Genomic DNA, 20,858 nt, shown 5'->3' with positions numbered 1-20,858 from the left:
TTCAATACAAGATTCTGGCGGTCTTCTTTGTCATGTTTTGCATTTCATGATGCACCATGTTTGCTATTGATAAAAGGTCTAGGAACGGCATGCACGACTAATTTCAAATTTAGATTTTTTAAACGAGCGTTGGTGCAGAGAAAATGCCAACATTTCTGGATCATGTTCACAAATGATTTATTCTTTGAATAATAACCTGCATTTGTGGATGGCATAGTGAACTGTGTTCACAGACAATGATTTCTGGAAGTTGTCCTGAGCCCACGCAGTGATTTCTATGACAGAATCATGTCTGCTTTTTAGATGCAGATTGCTGAACTTCTGTCAATCTTTACTTCTAAGAAACTCTGCCTCTCTAAGCGGCTCCTCTGATATGCAATCATATTACCAAACTGTTGTCAGTTGATCTATTTAGTTACATGTTCTTCCAGCTGATAATTTTAGAACCACTTATTCTTATTTTCATATTCTGTTTTTAATGTGTGCCTCAGCAATATCCCAACTCTTTTGGAATTGGGGTTTACTTCTGTGTTCCACAGCTTGTGCCGGCTGGCATGTGCTTTCTTTCCTGCTGCTCCAACTCACTTTTACTAATTTAGCCAAGGAAGAGGCACCCAGTTCGAATTTTATTTGCAATTGGCCAAACATCTTTTCTTAAAAATCCTGAGTTTTACAGAAGCAGTAACATGCCCTTTTTCTTTGTTTACATCTCTGAGAAATTGAGATGCTAAGAGATAAATGCAGTATTAATAGCAAACACTGTGATCTGTTATAAACCAAATGTGAAACAACTATTTATAGCAGTTAGAGTTTATTATGAAGACATGGTAAACACATTTTTTCCCTCTCTTTTTAGATTATCCAACTCTAAAATTGTTTCAACTAGATGAAGCATAGCGGCACATATGTTAGGTTCTTATGTGAAGCATTTTTTAAAATATTCTTCAGCCTCATTGACTTCATGGCAACCGATGCACTTATCGGGTTCACACAGTGACCTGTACATGTACAGGCACTGGCTAAAGATGACAATTACTATAAAGTGTCCTGTCAATTGTTCTTTTCAAATGCTCCCATCAGAGCGCCACTGCACACTTCAACAAGAGCTTTGTACCCAAGCCATCAAATTAAGCTCACCCACTCACCCTGCAGGGGTGAGTGCTTTTTGGAAGCTGCTGACTCTGAAAGCACACAAGTTAGAGAGTTATAAAATTTCACTGCTCACCAGTCAGACTGTATCCACTATAAATTCCAAGGACTCCTTATAATTCAGTTCAGTTCATTATAATACAATTCTAGTTATCATGTTGTGCTGCTTCAGATTTAGCGACGAACACCAAATTTTGAAAGGATGCTTATTTTTCCCTGAAAATGTATTTAATGTATGTTTTGCCTCAGTCTGGAGCTGTTTTGCAAAAAACATGTGATGCCATTGTATACTTATGTCTGCGAAATAATATCTGTGCAATTGCAACAGCTAAAGAATCAGATATGATTCAAATGTAAAACGTGATCAAATTCGAGATTCTGTCTACTCCTACAATAGCTTCATGTAAAATGTTTGGTTCCGCTTACCGTATCTGTTGTGGTTTTCTTATTTGAAGACATTCCTCCCAGCTTTAAACACATTACAGAAGCAGATAAAAAGTGACTAAATACACACTTTGCACAGATGTTTTGAAAACTGTTTTGGATTTCTATTGTGCAGATCTATGGCTTGCACGCACTCTTATGCCATCACTTTCTGCAAAGACCCCATCCAATGCTCTCCGCGCTTCCATTCCTAACCATGGTGTCAGCTCTGTTGCTCAACCCCTCCAAAAATAGACTTTTCCTGCATTGCACCAACGCCGTGTCACTGTTGCAGCCAAAGCGCTTGACTGGCTCCCCCTGCTCTGTCTGACTAGTCTGAGCCTTAATCACAGCACTGGATGAACCGAGTGTCTATTCGGGTGTGATTAGTAGTTTCTCTGAGGAATGATATGACCCAAGATGACCTCCAGTGATATGGTAATTAGTGTAGGCTCAGGGGAAAAGCTCACGTCTGCAGTTTCACTTAATGAATGAAGACAGACTTGCTGAGTGTTTTAGTTTTCTTGATTTTTTACGATTTTTCTGAATAGTTGTTGTTGTCGAATCTCAGAAAGATGGAGAAAACTCAACATTTCAATCACTCATCTCTCAAGAAGTCAATCACTGTCTTACATGTTGTCCAGTTATCTTTTTGAATGCTTTATCATTCTACGGGAAACAGAGGACCTCCGAAATCACTTTTCTCATACATTACAAGCATATTGATTTTTTTGTTACAGGGAAAGCATATTAAGAGCATTTGTAACTGCTTTAAAAAAAAATTTTTAGATTGACTTATTAAAGACATTTGATACCTTTTCAGATGTCTGATATCGAAAACTTGCTTGCAGAGTATGCTTTTAACTTCACTCTGCTTTTTCTTTGCGTCCACACGTCTGTCTGTCTGTCTGTCAGAGGAGGCAGGATTCATAGTTGTATTATTCATACAGAATATGCAAAATAAAGTGTCATACATTTGTATCATGTTAAATATGCATATAATGTAGATAATGCATTGAATAGTCTGTACCGAAGATGTTTCTATTTCCAGAGTTATGTAGCTCACATGGCTCAAAGCAGAAGTAGTAGTAGGAGGAAAACAACAAGATAGAATATAAAAACATAAATTCAAGACACAGAAATATACCCTTAAATTCTCTGACAGAACAAGATATGTGAATGACTATCATGAAGGAAGATGCAAGACTTCTGTCTGTTTTTCTCTCACTGCTAGAAATCCATTAGAGTGCATGAATTATGAAGAAGGAGCAGCATGCAGGAGAGAATGCTGCGGGGGGACTTGTGTGACATTAACCTGTTAGGTAATTACATGTTAGGAGGAGGCTTGCCGGCTGTAAAATGATCTTACTCTGAGAAAGGCTTAGCCAATCTTCAAATTGTGGGGTAAACCACTGAACTCGGTCAACACACAGAACTGCACACGCCCTTCCAAATATTTGCATAATTGGCTCACATTTCAGTTTGTTTAAAGCAATAAAATACAAGCACAGAAGCAGTGCAATAACTATAGCAAGTAAAAACACAAAAAAATAAAACATGTCACACATCATGAGCTGGATCATGGCGCCCTAATAACTATTAAAGGGCCAAACTGAGAACAAACTTATCAAAAACTCACCGAAAAAACCACTAGGATGCATCAAATCAAAGGGAAAAATTCCCTACCAAGATAAGAAAGCGAAAATTAGAAAGTTTGTGTATTTCGTGTATGGTCAAATAGGATTAAATCTCTAAACAAAACTAAAGTCGTTAAAGTAATGCATTACCCTCAAACACTATCAAACAATATTCAAAAGAAGATGTCAAAATATGACTAGAAACAAATTCAGAATTGAAAAGAATGCTTAATTATGATCAAATTGTATTTTGTTGGAATTATTTGTCTAGCTTGTTTTAGTCCCTGGCTTCCATGGCACATTCAGCATCTAAGTGGATATGACAGGAAAGGCTGAGGAGGAGACAGCAATGACCATGCCACCCTTGTCTGCTGTCATGAGCTCCCATGACATTTAAAAGTCAAACTTTCAACCATACCACACCATCACCACATGAAACCTGTCGGCAAACTAGAAACCCCAGGCAGAAAGGTGGTTTGCTACAATTTAGAAACACCAGAGGAAATATTCTGCTGTGCAATAGGTACACTTTGAGTGAAGAGAAGAGAAGAGAAGAGAAGAGAAGAGAAGAGAAGAGAAGAGAAGAGAAGAGAAGAGAAGAGAAGAGAAGAGAAGAGAAGAGAAGAGTGGAAGAGCATTAAGTGCATGCAGTTATTCTAAATGTTTTATAAGATTCAGAGTAGCGGAGCTGGACTTGGAGGGTAAATGGAGTTATAAGATGTTAAGACTCTTTAAAAGTGTGGTTGAGAGGCAATCTGTGTGAGCCTTGTTACATTTGTGTGAAATCTGTATGAGGCTACTGCCAGTTAAGGTTGGCAGGATGAACTTCCGACATCACGCTGAAATGAAACAATATGCTTGCATGTATTCACATGTACATGTCTTTCTGTGCACTTGTGTGTTGATATGGCAGCAACCCCCACACACAGAGGAGAAAAGAAACCACAATTTTCATGTGTTATAACAGGAAATAAACAGATGAACCAACTGGTTTATCTATAAAACATCAACATCTGGTGAATTGTACTTGTTGATAATAGCCACAGAAAACTGGCTTTTGGGCAAACTGGTACAGCAGGGAAAAAAGCTGAGAAAAAAAATCTTCCCTCCATGTGGAGGCCTCTTTTACTGAAAAGTATTCGCCCCTGAAACTGAGACCGTTCAGGGAAATTCCCCCTAAAATAGCTTACAGTATATACTGTAGAGACCCATAAAGTGCACGGCATCCTGGAAATCTCTGATTGTAATTAGCTATCACAATTTGCATCATCTGTTTCTGTTACTGAAGAAGAAGAATTTCCAAGAAGAATTATCACAACCTTCAGGGAACATTACGGATCACTCAACATGTAAGTTATGTCATCCAAGTGGGTGGAGGAATCAACATGAAAATGTCAGCGCAACATGATTTCCCAGCTGATTTGAGTGTGGAGTCATTCTGCTTACTCAAAATGTAACTAAAAGTACAACCACTAAGACCAGAAAAGAAAACTAAACAGGCCTTGAATTTATTGGATGAAAATTAATTAGGGATTGTTAAAATAGCAAAAAAATACACATACATGCTAAAAAATATTCAACAATTTTAATTTTTTTTATCCCTGTTGACTGTTGAGTGGGTTTTTGAACAGATAAAGTGAGATGTGCCCACTGTTGTGGCCCTGAGCATAGTGAGCTCAGTGGAAATCAGGGTCTGCAGCCAGATGTTGTCTTCCCAACTATGAGGATTGGAGCCTGAGATGATAAATTTCCACAACAAAGACAGAGCCATTTGATGCAGGACTGGATTCCACTTAAATGCTTTCCTATTGCTCTCACAAGCCAGATGTTAGCTGGGTTAATAGGGTTTTTTAAAACAGTGTAAAGAGGCTATAGTTAGAATAAATGTAATCCATGGTTGATGACTTGAAAATGGAAGACATAAAAGCTTTCAGCTGTAGCCTACCTTTAAAGCACTAACATGCAACTGTCAAATTTAACTAAAAATCCATCCATCCATCCATCCATCCATCATCTTCCGCTTGTCCGGGGATCGGGTCGCGGGGGCAGCAGCTTGAGCAGAGAAACCTAGACGTCCCTGTCCCCGGCCACTTCCTCCAGCTCTTCTGGGGGGACCCCGAGGCGTTCCCAGGCCAACCGAGAGACATAGTCTCTCCAACGTGTCCTGGGTCTTCCCCGGGGCCTCCTCCCAGTGGGACGGGCCCGGAACACCTCACCGGGGAGGCGTCCAGGAGGCATCCTAACCAGATGCCCGAGCCACCTCATCTGACTCCTCTCAATGCGGAGGAGCAGCGGTTCTACTCCGAGCCCCTCCCGGATGACCGAGCTTCTCACCCTATCTCTAAGGGAGAGCCCAGACACCCTGCGGAGGAAACTCATTTCAGCCGCTTGTATTCGCGATCTCGTTCTTTCGGTCACTACCCACAGCTCGTGACCATAGGTGAGGGTAGGAACATAGATTGACCGGTAAATCGAGAGCTTCGCCTTCAGGCTCAGCTCCTTCTTCACCACGACGGGCCGGTGCAGAGCCCGCATCACTGCAGACACCGCACCGATCCGTCTGTCAATCTCCTGTTCCATTCGTCCCTCACTCGTGAACAAGACCCCGAGATACTTGAACTCTTCCACTTGGGGAAGGATCTCATTACCGACCCTAAAACTAAAAATCGTTCATAATAATCATCAAACCGTCATAAGAAATCATCTGTTTTATAGTGATGTTGTTAACATGAGGCCAATATGGTGACCATCAAATGTCTTCATTGTTCATTTTGCTGAGAATAGCTTCCATGACGTGTCCCTTACATGTAAAAATTAGACACCATGCCAAAACTGTCTCACTTCTGCAACATCACCAATGTCAATAATTCTGTTAATACATACTAAATTTTCCCTCAAGCAGGTCTGACCCCAAATCCAACAACTGTTTATAAGAACAAAGAAACCTAGAATCACCCCGAATCGACAACAGTTTGATTAAATTTAATCCTGACTACAAATACACACCAGCTTCTCGGCCTAGGATCTTAATGGCCCATTCACACTCTCTTATTGATGTTCACACAGACACTCTGGACCATTAACGTTTTATTGTCAACTTGGAGCACTGCATTCCTGTAGATCAGCACTTACAGTAAGATGTAATGTATGAGTGCCATGACTCAAATCAGCAAACAAGTCTGCTCGGTTGCAACAAATTGCAGAATTCCAATGTCTGCAGACATCCTTCTGCACACACTCTGATGAAGACATGTCACACAGACCCCACCTGAGTCTTGCATATTTGGGAACATGCAACGTATAGCATAACCGAATGACTAATCTAATGCCCCTTTTCCATTGCCGAGCTATCCCTACTTGACTCGGTTCGATATAGCGCGACACTACACGGCACGGCACGGCACGGCACCAGTACCATTTCCTTTTCCACACAAACCGTGACCTGGAAGTGGGCGGAGTCGGCCCAGTCACCACTAATGTGACATCAGTTTCAGGCGACTACTAAGTGTCACGCCACGGTTAGTCAAAAGTAAACACAACAATGGAGTGTAATGTGTAATGCAGTTGACAATTCATATTGTTTAGTTAAACCAAGCTCTTTATTAAAAAAGACAGTACAAAAGTAAACAGCAGGAGTTGTCTCAGATACAGGCGTCGACGCCAGTGTTGGTGCCGGTGGAATGCAGATAGCAGCTGTTGCCTCAGCTTCAGATTGCGATGCCAATGTCGGTTCTAAAGCCTGTGGGATTGGAGGATCTTCACTGACCTCAGCAACCGAACACTCATCGGTTGAACAAACCGAGTCTTGAGGGGAAAAAATAAAAAAAGTGTGAACATACAAAACGCATACATGTAAACCGCATAGGTGAGACACTGTGCTAGCTTTCCAAAACAGCGTTGTTTGCTAGCTCATCAGAACAACTTACATGAGACACCTGTGTAACTTTTTACACAAGTTAAAGACTGAACATGTATTTGTTACGATATAAAACATGCATTTGTTAAGATATAAGCGTTGCACCAAGGGGATAAGAACAACACATACCATTTTCCATCGCCTCCAACAAAGACGTCGCCGTATCCACGACACTCTCCTTGCCCCGGTTCGGCGGGCGGTGACCGTAAATGCCGTCCATTTGGTCGAACCACTTCCATGTCTTTCGGTTTGACCCACTCCGGCTGTTGTGGTCCTTTACCTGCCGGTAATCACTCTTCAGCTTCTTCAGTTTGTCTCGGCACTGCTGAGAATTCCGGTGATAGCCATGGTTAGCCATCAGCTTGGCTACATCCTGGAACACCTTCTCATTTCGTGTCGCTCCGTCCAGTTCCTTCTGTATGGGGTCCTCGGCCACCACACACAGAAAGGTCTGCACCTCGCTCATCGTCCATGGGTTGGCTTTCCTTCTCTGGTCTTCCATCTTCGCAATTCTGTTTATTCTCTGTTGCTCTCACAGGTGTGTTTTCATACATGGCGGGTGATTATTTAAAGCTCCCCGAGCTTCGTCGCGTGTATGACGTAATTTCACCTGACCAATCAGAGGACAGCACTGATCATGTGACGTTTTAGTGTCGGCTCGGCCCGACTAGACCCACCTCTGAAGCAGGTACTAGCCGGTCCTAAAAATCGTAGTGGGTCCCACCTTCAACCCACAATGGAAAAGCTCCCAATCAGGGTCGTACCGTGCCGAGCCGTACCGTTATGAAAATGTTCAGTGGAAAAGGGGCATAACTAATGAAAGCTTGTCATCTGAGCAATGACATAAAACTCCTCTCTGGAAAAAAGTTAAAAAAATCTTTCCTTTAGTGACCCAGGCAACGTGGCAAATAAAAATCATCTGGCGGGCATTTAGAACGAACGTAACTTACTAAAAGCAAGAAAATGTAATAAAAAACAATTCTAACATTGGCTACCAGTCTTTTTGTTTTTACTGGTGCACTGCAACATGCAGTATCTGCATGTATTAACACCACCTGCGGATCAGTGGAACATTAAAGCATTGGTAGAGCTGTGTATAATGTCATAGAGAATAGAATAGACTTTATTGTCAATGCACACCAGGGTACAACAAAATTATACGTGCTCCACATAGGCTTGTGCACTAATTAAACAAAATGAAATAGAATAAAATAAAAAGAGTAAGCTATGAAAGAATTATGCAGATTATACAGATGCGTATTCATATATACACATACTATGCATAAATATATATACACCTAGATATACATATATACATGTATATATACAATGCACCTATATACATATCTGTACTCATACCTATATTTACATATTTGTTCTTGAGACAAAACACTGCCTACTTCATACTGCTACTACAGGTCAACGATGTAACATTCTTAGTGTGATAATGGATTTGTTTACATCTCTTTGGGCCACTTGAGAATCAAATCTGATAACGGCAACACTGCGCTGTTGAAGCAAACTAATGTTTGACCTAAAATTATAGCTACAGGTGTTTTCTTCCAAAACCTTTTTTCCAACTTTTTCTAATGTATGAATAAAAGAAGAGATAAACAGAAATCACAAGGTAACAAGGTACATGCCAATCGCTGTCAAAGCAGATCAAACCATGCTTTGAAAACTACCAGATATTTTATACAACTATTCCTGAGTTCCAGTTCCTGTCCTGCTTTAAAACATTTTATCGGTGAATGTCTTTTTTTCTTCATAAGACAAGTAATATAGTAGCTCCCCAGTTTAGAAAGAATTCGGTTATAAACGACTGGTGTAAAGTACTAATAAGCTTCTCTAAGCATGACTGCAGCTGTATCCCAGGAAAGACAGCGTACTGCAGAGAATGAGTGGGTGTTGATAGATACACAGAGATAATACAGTTATTTTGAAGGAAGGTACAGACCAAAACTGACACAAAGCAAATAAAAGATAAAAAAGAAAATGAGATGAACAAAACACTAATTGTAAGTCCCCACAAGTTGCAGTCTGCCGAACGGTGTAAAATAGTGCTCAGCTCCGCATCGATACAAAATATCTCCTAAATTCCATTCAAACTCCACGGCTCCAAACATTTCTATATTCTGCACATAAAGTGCACAAACAAAAACACAACGTAGAGAGGGATGAGGAGGAAAAAGAGAAAAAGAAAGAGTGTAAGAGAGAGCAACAGTGTGAAAACAGCAGCGTTGCATAACAGAAGCAGCATGGGAGATGCCAAAAGGGAGCTCCTGGGCTTCTGCAAGTCACAGAATGACGCATTGCCGTCACACACATTTTAACACACACACATACACATATCACCCTCACTGCAGTAATGGCACACATTCACACTGATGTGTTCCATGCAAAAAAGGGCCACTCCCACACATTTATCACACTCTCACTCACATCGGCAGGATAGTTGGTACATTTACTATGACACTGCCTCGTAGCAGAGGAGCAGAAATGAAACATTTTCAATCAATATGGTTCATAAACTCTGCAAGCCAAGAGCAATGGCAGTTATGAGCGACTGAGCTGATAAGTAGCCTTACGTGTGTTTTATCTGGAGTACTACTGTCATGTTTTAGCTTTTCCCTGGAATGAAATCTCCTTTTAAGCTTCAGCAGGCAGTTTGTCCCAGAGTGATGCTGAATGGTGAGATTTTGCTCAAATGTTGACAGTCTAGTTCCAGATTTTCAGCTCCTGCAGAAATGGATGTCTGGATCTAACCTATGCCTCTATATTAAAGATTCATACAGTGATACATTTTTGTATCAAAGAAATAAGATTACACTGAATCTATTATGCACGCACAGTAAAAAACGATGTGGATGAAGACACATTGATGCATTTGTGGGAGAAAAACAAGGCTGATCCTTTTGATAATCTATAAAACGATATGGACTGTGAAAACACAAGGAACCTAAGCCACATCTTAAAGAGGAGGAGAGGTAAAACAGCTAAATCTTTCAACACCATCCATATCTCTGTCTTTCTGCAAAGCAGCCTTTAAACACAAGATGCCTTTCTAGCAATCAATCTGCTTTAGGAGCTATTTTTACATCCAGGCGTGACTGAAGGCATACAAACTCACAAAAACAGAGAACAACAGCCCTAGGTTGAGGTTGGATCGACTGATGTGCTATGAAGCAGGCAACCTGCATTCATGCCATCTGGGATTGTCAAACCACGCAACTGTACTGCTTTGATCTAACACAGAAAATCAATATCCTGCAAGCTAATGAGATAGACCCCCTGCCCTCAGCATCTGATTAGATAAATAGATTAGCAACAAAACACAACATCACCATTAGGTGAAAACAGTGCAGACACATGCTGCTCATGATAGGTCCATTACACAGACAGGCAACCTTATAGTTAGTGATTAACTTAAAAATGATGGTAATGGGACTGGTGCTGCAACCTGAAAGGTTTTCAATGTGTTTATCATGATTATCACCTTGTCTATAATCCTGTATCATTGCGCCGAGAAAAATGCAATTGAAGAAAACCCACACAATGTTAATGAGGAATTCATATTTACCAATCACCGAGGGTTTCTACAATCCAAAAATCGATATAATCTCACTCATCAGTAAGATTAAGGCACCAAAAGAAATCTGGTTTAGAAAAAGGTCATGGTTTGAAATAAAATACAGTCTTCAAAACCCTGAACAGCCCATTTAATGTAAGAGTGATACAGGAATCTTGACTTAGATACACTGAGATTATACTTATCTGTGACCAGAAGAAACATAAATTAGCAATGTCTTACTCTGGCAACAGGTTTAGAATATGGAAGGTGTTTTAAAATTTCCATAAAAACTACATAAAACTATACCACAACACAAAACATAAGAATCAGCAAAAAGCATTACCTTTTTAAGCCATCTCATGTTTAGATAAAATCTCTGCGTGTGTAGTCACTTACCTAGAAAGAGAACAGAAAAAAAAGGGGCACACAAGGGAGAGGGAGCAGAAGAGGGAAGACAAGAGACAGAAGTGAGATGTAATTTCAGTTTAAACAGTCATAAGGGGATATTATATGCAACTCCTGAACCCCTTTACCCCCTGCCTGTTTTACCCTCTCTCTCTATATATATCTTTAACACACAGAAAGACAAGGATGAGAATGTCTGGAAGTGATTATCAGTATACTGCAGTGGTGAGAAAAATGCTCTCTCTAAGTCTCCTCTTCGCTGCATCCCAATGCAAGCCCATTGATCCATGTCTAGCTTCCCATATTAAGACCCCCTCCACTGTCCTCACACTGGCCACCCTTTTTTATCCACAGACAGAGCACCTGGTCCTCTTTGGGAATCATTGACATCAGCAATGTGTAACTATCTATATATGTATATAGATATAGATATAGATACACTGTATTCCTAAAAGTATTCGCTCATCTGCCTTTACACGAATATGAACTTAAGTGACATCACATTCTTAATCCATAGGGTTTAATATGAGGTCAGCCCACCCTTTGCAACTATTACAGCTTCAACTCTTCTGGGCAAGCTTTCCACAAGGTTTAGGAGTGTGTTTATGGGAATTTTTGACCATTCTTCCAGAAGCGCATTTGTGAGGTCAGACACCGATTTTGAACGAGAAGGCCTGAGTCACAGTCTCTGCTCTAATTCATCCCAAAGGGGTTCTATCAGGTTGAGGTCAGGACTCTCTGCAGGCCAGTCAAGTTCTTCCACACCAGACTCGCTCATCCATGTCTTTATGGATCTTGCTTTGTGCATCTTTGTGCATCTCTTGGTATGCTGAAGCATTCAGAGTTCCTTTCACTGGAACTAAGGGGCCAAGCCCAGCTCCTGAAAAACCAGCCCACACCATAATCCCCCCTCCACCAAACTTTACACTTGGCACAATGCAGTCAGACAAGTACCGTTCTCCAGGCAAAAGACCCTGACTCATCTATCAGATGGAGCAGCGTAATTCTTCACTCCAGAGAATGCGTCTCCACTGCTCCAGAGTCCAGTGGCGGCGTGCTTTACACCACTGCAGCCGACGCTTTGCATTGCACTTGGTGATGTATGACTTGGATGCAGTTGCTCGGCCATGGAAAGCCATTCCATGAATCTCTCTACGCACTGTTTTTGAGCTAATCTGAAGGCCACATGAAGTTTGGAGGTCTGTAGCCATTGACTCTGCAGAAAGTTGGCGACCTCTGCGCACTATGCGCCTCAGCATCCGCTGACCCCGCTCTGTCATTTTACGTGGCCTACCACTTCGTGGCAGAGTTGCCGTTGTTCCCAATCGCTTCCACTTTGTTATAATACCAATGACAGTTAACTGTGGAATATTTAGTAGCGAGGAAATTTTACGACTGGACTTGTTGCACAGGTGGCATCCTATCATGGTACCAGGCTGGAATTCACTGAGCTCCTGAGAGCGACCCATTCTTTCCCAAATGTTTGTAGAAGCAGTCTGCATGCCTAGGTGCTTAAATTTATACTTCTGTGGCCATGGAAGAGATTGGAACACCTGAATTTAATTAATTGCATGGGTGAGTGAATACTTTTGGCAGTTTAGTGTATGTGTATATCTATAATATAAAGGTATCACACTGAGGAAAGAGCTGAGACATAGGTATCCAACAAAGGGTATGATGGGACAAAAAAACAAAAAACAAAGGCACCACAAAAAACTCTTCTCTGGTGAACTGTCATGGCTCAGGAAAAAGAATCTTCCTGCTCACCATGAATAAGGGTTGCAAGCATATTGGATGTATGGGTTAAAACACACTGGTTCCCAATGTCTAACAGCCCGAAACAAACAGCACAAAGTTGAGCAAATGAATTGCTGAACTGAATTTCTCCTGTATTTCTCTGAGGTAATAAAAATGCTTGACTCTATTAAGATTTTCGTTCCTCTGGCAATCATTAATGAGTCTGTAAAAAGTGCTGATTACTGGAATCAAATAGCAATTATTTAAAAAACAGCACTGACTTAGATTAGAATTTGATTACATATAATTGAAGTGGGGGCTGCACGGTGGTGTGGTGGTTAGCACTGTCGCCTCACAGCAAGAAGGTTCAAGGTTCAACACCCAGCTGGGGCCTTTCTGTGTGGAGTTTGCATGTTCTCCCTGTGTATGCGTGGGTTCTCTCCGGGTACTCCGGCTTCCTCCCACTGTCCAAAAAATCATGCATGTTAGGTTAATTGGCATCTCTAAATTGTCCTTAGGAGTGAGTGTGAGCGTGCATGGTTGTTTGTCTCGTTTGTCTCTATGTGGCCCTGCGATGGACTGGCGGCCTGTCCAGGGTGTACCCCGCCTCTCGCCCATTGACTACTGGGATAGGCTCCAGCTCCCCCACGACCCGACCGACGGATTCAGCGATATAGATAATGGATGGATGGATGACTTGGACTTCCTTAAGTGCCCTGAGATGACTGTTGTTGTGATTTGGCACAATAAATAAAGTGAATAAAGTGGTAACACATGATGACATGCTTGTCATGTCATAGAGTGCTGCATCCTTTAACTAATCAATTTCCATACCACCAACTGGACATGTCATACAGGCAAGTTGGTGTGGCCGAACTCAAGGTAAAGGGTTATGATAATATATAGTATGAAATTTTATAAAAGTGGTCATTGTCAGAGATTTTGCAATACTTATCACTAAATGATATTATACCGACTCTAGTGATTATAGTATCTGAAGAAAAATTGCTATCAATGCACTATTTCATTAAAAGTTCAGACTTTAGTCCAATATTTCATCCTCATTATCACACTGTAGGTTTAAAGGACAAGACCGTTTTTTTGACATTGGGCCCTTGATTTCACATTATAACATGATGTTCTACTCACCCCTGCTTGTTGTTGGTAATTTGGAGCTGTTCCGAAGATATTTGAGAGGCGTCTGGCTGCTCTCTTGAGATATTCGGCCATGAAACGGTTTCCTATGGGCAACGTTATACAGGCACAAACTATGCTGTTTATAATTTATTAATTACTGTACACTAGCACTGATAACGTGGAGGTGCGTCGCTTACTTAAAAAAATCCCGGTTACTGTGAGTAGAACATCATGTTATAATGTGAAATCAAGGGCCCAATGTCAAAAAAACGGTCTTGTCCTTTAATGCTAACAACATGAATCTGAAACTCTCAGCTCTGTGAAGTCGCAACAACACCTGCTTCACCACTATTCCCAGTTCCTGAATCCTTCTTTTGCTGGTTGTGTCTAGGACGAAAAGACTGTAGCATCTGAATGTGGAAAATTAGGGCTGGGTGTAGGGTGCTTGAAGTGCAAAATAAAATGGAAAACTGCACAGATCTTTTATCATTTCACACCGTATCCACAATCATCAGGCAAATTGCATTCATCCGGGACTGATCTTATATTTCAGCAAATACAATCACTGAAGTCAATCGAACATGTTACTGAACCACATACATGAATGTTTAAAAGATAATCAGGTTTGGTGTTCTCAGAACAATAAAAACTGTGCACGATAATGAAGAAACTTAAACTCTATTGCTCAATTCTCTTTTCTTTTGAGTAAGTGCATTATTTAGAAAAATAATCACATTGCTGAACATGCTGTTCAAAGACAACTTGTGGCTTTCCTCACTGTAAATATCAGGTTTGAGAAGGTCCAACACAACCTCATTAGTGTCTTAGTCAGGTGAGGAAAGTGTTCAGATCATCATTCAGTCATCTGTAAGACCTTTACTGACTCGCAAAACAGAGAAATATTTGGATGTATATGACAAAACATTGTCTTGCATAAAGATGCCACAGACCTGTACCATTGCTTGAAGAATGAGACTTCAGAAATTCAGTTTCAGTGCACATCAACCAGGAAAGATCCAACTATTTCATATTTAATGATAGCAGCCCACACCTTTACCCTTTCTCCACCCTGCAGGAAACTGACTCAAAGTGATAACCTGTGTTTATAATTAAGCCGACACGGGCAGATCTATCTGCTCCATCGAGAGTCACTCATTTAATTTGTCCATAAAACTTTTGTCTAGAGGCATTTCTTGGTTCACTCTCCCCACTTCAACTTGTGAATCTCATTCATTGATGGATGTATTTCAGCCTTTACTGTGGCCTGAACACTTGACACTCCGCAATTCTATGATTCTGAACATTTCAGGTAAGTTGCTGCATAAGATTGATATGAACTTTGCCTCCTGAGGTTTTTGTGGTACTTATGAATACTTGATAAATGTTTGATTGTTTTTCACAACAATGTTTCGTCTATCTGAAAAAACTGTTTACAATTTTTGATTTTTCACAATATTCAAATCTTTGCTGGCCATTTTTATGAGTTAATAAGTTAATCAAGATTACTAATAATAACGCACACTTTGACAAAATATTAATCACTTAGGCTGGTTATATGATTTAGATTTTAAAAGGCAGAAAAGAATAATGATACGTCAGAATATACTCATGCCACACTGGTCAAATTAATGTCTGAAATGATTGTATTGACAACAAAAAAAAAAAAGAGACGGTATGCCTATATGTAACCTCCAAAAAAGCTCCATGCATCATAGAGGCCATTGCCTGCATATTTTTGCATGATCATGCTATACATGCCCTGCATGCACTCAGTGCCAAAGGCTGGGATGAAACCCACCTACCAAAAGCCCTTCTGCTTCAGGATGTTGTGAGCAGGGGTAAAGGAGAACTCGCTCCATTTGGGTGATTCTCTAATGATATATGTTTCTGTGGTGACTAGATTCTCAGTAGGTGATTTATGGCATCAAATAGATATCACCTCCAAAGCTTCGGGTCTTAGAGTGAAGGACGACAGCTTGTGATCGGGAGCAGCTGTGAAAAACAGGTGTGTGCACTTCTCATTACGGCCATAGCGAGACAATGATGCTTTTAATCACTAACCCCCGATAGGACACTGAGTGAGTAGGGCGTGAAGATTCTTAGCTTTGTCTGGGTCTGTTTTATGTGTGTTGCTATGTGCCTGGTTGCATTTTATATGCATGCAGGAGACTTTCGTGTTTGCATGATATTTTTGAGTGCATTTCTGTATATGTGTGTGCATGTGTGAGTGGATGGATAGTAAGAGGAAAACATCATCAGGGAAATAGGGTGCATGGACAAGCGCCATCTTGCCACAACACACTTTGTGTTTTATGGGTAATTCCACAATGAATGCACAGACCAGCAGAGCAGTGACGCAAATACTTTTAGTGCCACATCCCACTTTACCACAAAGTGAAAAACATTCTAAAGTGGATTTGAACCCTCTTATCTTCTCCACGCTCTTTTCTTTAGCATAAGAGGGAGAAAATTGAAAATATCATGGAGGTGGGAGGATGGAGTAACACGAAGACAAAAGAAACATGAAAAGGATAAAATTCAAGTCCGAGGCCTCACCTCTAAGAAATACACATGTAAGAACTTAAGCTCCATGCCAAACAAAGATACCTGACAGCAGTTCCACTAATCGTAGCAGCTTATTCACAATAACTTTGTCCACAATTGGGAAACCACCAACAGCTGTTTTCCCACCCTTGGTAAGTACTGCAGATGCCTTTGCCCTCTCACAACACGCTGCAGGCTTGTGCACATACATTAATGTAAAAACACATCTACACAGGATAAAACTATCCATCCATCCATTTTCTATACCCACTTAATCTAATTCAGGGTTCCGGGGATGGGAGGCTGGTGCCTATCACAGCTGCCAGTGGGTGAGAGGTGAGGTACATCCTGGACGGATCGCCAGTCCATCACAGGAGAAACAAACAAGACTCACTCACTCACTCACTGCTAGGGTCAACTTACAATCACCAGTTAACCTAACACGCATGTTTTTGAATGGTGGGAGTACCCTGAGAAAACCCATGAATGCACGCGGAGAACATGCTAGATCTACACTGAAACGACCCAGGAACCCTCTTGCTGCAAGGGTACAGCGATAATCACTACATCGCCATGCAGCCCGGAACAAAACTAAAGACTTACAAATAGATTCAACATTTCAAAGTCATGTGCACTCCTGCATTCACAAAATAAACATATAGACACGCATTGATATACAGTTACACATTTATGGTTTTTCATTTATGTCAACATCAATCTGCAAAATCAAGTCAGTTCACCACTTTCTGGCCACACTATGTGACCACATACCTCACAGGTACCAAAAACTATAATAAATTCAAAAGGAGGCTTCTAAGTATAGAGAATATGACAGATTAATTTGATTAAGCGTTCATCACAGACGGTTACAGCTCAAGTTGAGCTCTCATATCTAACAGTAATGAGAGAATTTCTTCGGCTGATTATAAAAAAGCATAGTTATTTTTCTGGAATTCATTCATAAAGCTGTAATCAGTCTTAATCTCAGTAAACTTTTATCAATAACTTAAACAGAAGAATAAGGTGCAAACGTCATAACTATCTAAATCATGTAAGGTGAAAGCTGTTATCTCTCATCCTCACAGGGACAAATAGCTACTGGAAACAGTTTGATCAATTTGAGAGGACATAAATAAACACTGAATAGGTATGGTAGTAGGGGTTGAGAGACATGCACTGATATTATTATATTATTAATTTCCCCCTCCATCCACCTTTATTGCATGGTTTCATCTCTAATTATAGAAAGCGAGCGAAATCCTTGGGCCATGTCCATGCATGGCGACATCTACAGTGTATCTGACTCCTTTCTAATTAGAAAGTGACTCAGATTGTGAATGACACAGAAACTCAATGAAACAGAAATTAGCTGTTGCTGTATGCTGTGCAGGGATCACCATTCTCACAGAAGCCTTGCTGCTGATGTTGTCTGCGACTGTCAGTATACAACACCAGTGATGGTTACATCAGTACAAAGGCTGTCACGATATTAGAATTTCAAACTTGATACTGATGCCCAAGAAAATACTCAATACAATTTTACGATATCACACAGGGAAAAATGACAAATTAGGACGCCAAAAGTGTTTCGAATAATTTTTTTTTTTTTTACACATGCTTTAAAAAAAAAAAAAAAGACACAAAACAGGAACATCAGCACAGCTTACATTGACTTTAACGCATTTACTAATGATAATTTTAGATAATCTATTAAAATACCAAATTTCTGTTTAATTTTAAAGGAAAAACATCAGAGTAAAGTATTTTTTTACAAGAAGGAATCATTAAGCTAATGTCATGTTTTGCATTTTTTGGTCATGTTTTGTGATTGAAATTTATGTCTAGTCTTTAGTTTTGCCATGCTCCACTCCCTTCACCTGTGTTTCATTATCATCAGCTGCACTCACTCACCAATCACACTCCATAGTATTTAGTCTCCCAGTTTGTTCATGTTCATTGTCAGATCCTCACCGTCATGGATGTTGTTTTGTCTGTTTTTTTTTTTTGGTTATGATCCAAGTTATTTTTTGATAGTCATAGTTAGTTTTTTTTTGTCTGCTCTTAAGGTTTTTGAATTCTGGCTCAACTGCGTGTTTTTGTTACAGTTTCTATGGAAATGGAATAAATCAAGTTTTCATTTATATATCTGCATTCGGGTCCTTCGTCTCCACATCGACACCACACGTTCTGACAGCTAAGGCCACATAAATAGATAAATCCCCTTCCTTGAAAACAAAATATCAGTTTAGTATTTCTGTGGGATAATTGTTGGTTAATGTGTTTTTCAATTAAAAAAAACATAGCAAATATGCTATTAAGATGGAATAAATGTTAGTGTGTTGAGTTGTATTATTGTCATTTCTGAGCATCAGATATTTATTTAAGCTTCTGTTTTTTTGGGTTTTTTTTTTTAAAGGTTTTGTTGGCTCTAGTGGCCTTTATTTGAAAGTAGCTTGACAAGAAACAGAGCAGAGAAAGAGGGTGACATGCAGCAAATGGCCACAGGTCATAATTGAACCCAGGCCAGCTGCGACGGGGGAAAAAGAGCCTCTGTACACGGGCTCATCCCAAAACGAGCTAAACTATGGCAATGTTTTTCTCACGTCAGTCTCTTTTTCAGACAGTTTAGTTGACTGTTGCCTGTCAACACTGCAGACAGATGTAGAATTCGTAAGTACGCCTTTTCTGCGGGAAACAATTGCGATGCAGAAAATACACGGCTTGAATCGTCTGTAAGGATGACACAATAGCAGACTTTCAACTACTACTGAAATTAAAAAATTTTTTGTTCCCTTGCCTTGTCACAATCTCAAAAAATACCGGGGTAGTCGCAAACTGTGAATACGTGTCTGAAACTCTACAACACAATAAAAGCAATGTTAAAATATAGCTGCAAGCAGCGATGTGGGGGTCCTAGCAGAATGGCACAATAGGGAAGGCTTGGGCCGCTCAGGAAGGCGTCGTGAGTCCATGCACCAAGTTTAGCATCTATATATCAATGCATCGCAGAGATACGGCCAAATGTCCCATTTGCGCGTCGGCATGGAGTTTGATTGGCTGCCGCGGTTACACGGAAGTGAAATAAAAAAATCCACATAATAACTTATTTGCGGCTTGGTCTGAAGATTCTATGTGCCAAGTCTCGTGGAGATTGGACAATTTTAGTGGCCTGAAATGCGTTTTGAAGGTTTTTGATTAAATTCAAAATGGCGGACAATCCAAGATGGCGCAAATGACGTCATTAAGTGTGTTGACCTCGTCCTTATCCAGGGATTCTACTGGTACCTCATTTGTGAAATGTGGACCAAGGGGTCCAAAGATATGAGCAAAAATGCATTTTTGCTACATATAGCGCCACCTATAGGCCGAACGTCACCAAACTTCTTGGGCCTCTTACCTTACCAGTCTTGAGTCTGTGTTATAAGTTTGACGTCATGATATCAAATGGTTGCCAAGATATGACCTCACTTCCGGTTTGGGGGCGTCAACCTCGAGTTTGATTGGCTTTTATGGAAAAATTGAAGCCTAATTAAAAATTCCACACGATAACTTTTGTGCGGCTTGGTCTTAAGAGTCTATGTGCCAAGTTTCGTGATAATTGGACAATCTCTGTGACCTGAAATGCTTTTTTAAGCTTTTTGATAAAATTCAAAATGGCGGAAAATCTAAGTATACGCAAATTGACGTCATAGGGTGCGTTGGACTCGACATGATCCAAGGATTCCAACGATGCCTCATTTGTGAAATTTGGACCAAGTAGTCCAAAGTTATTAGGCTGAATGCACTTTGAACTTTGGCGTGTTGGTGGCGCTAGAGAGTAAGCTCTTGGGGCATGAAAATTCTTGATATTGGCTTTGGCACTTGGCTGATTACGTGTGCCAAATTTCACAACTTTTTACCATAGCGTTCATGGGGCTGCCATAGACTTCAATTGCAGCGGAAACGGATTAATAATAATAATAATAAATATAGCTGCAAGCAGCAATGTGGGGGTCCTAGCAGAATGGCACAATAGGGAAGGCTTAGGCTGCTCAGGAAGGCGTCGTGAGTCCATGCACCAAGTTTGGCATCGATACATCAATGCATCGCAGAGATACGGCCAAATGTCCCATTTGCGCGTCGGCATGGAGTTTGATTGGCTGCCGCGGTTACACGGAAGTGAAATAAAAATATCCACATAATAACTTATGTGCGGCTTGGTCTGAAGATTCTATGTGCCAAGTCTCGTGGAGATTGGACAATCTTAGTGGCCTGAAATGCGTTTTGAAGGTTTTTAATTAAATTCAAAATGGCGGACAATCCAAGATGGCGCAAATGACGTCATTAAGTGTGTTGACCT

At 40.5% G+C, this 20,858-nt stretch overlaps 1 protein-coding gene across 3 annotated transcripts in view; it reads right to left on the bottom strand.

Moving 5' to 3' along the window:
• The window catches only part of pde4d (phosphodiesterase 4D, cAMP-specific), a 213,732-nt gene that overhangs the window by 65,757 nt on the left and 127,117 nt on the right, over positions 1-20,858 (bottom strand). The window lies entirely within an intron of this gene.

Source organism: Odontesthes bonariensis, chromosome 6 (assembly GCF_027942865.1).
Source record: "Odontesthes bonariensis isolate fOdoBon6 chromosome 6, fOdoBon6.hap1, whole genome shotgun sequence".
NCBI lineage: Eukaryota > Metazoa > Chordata > Actinopteri > Atheriniformes > Atherinopsidae > Odontesthes > Odontesthes bonariensis.
Note: the sequence above shows the minus strand (reverse complement) of the source record. Positions and strands in the feature narration are given on the sequence as shown.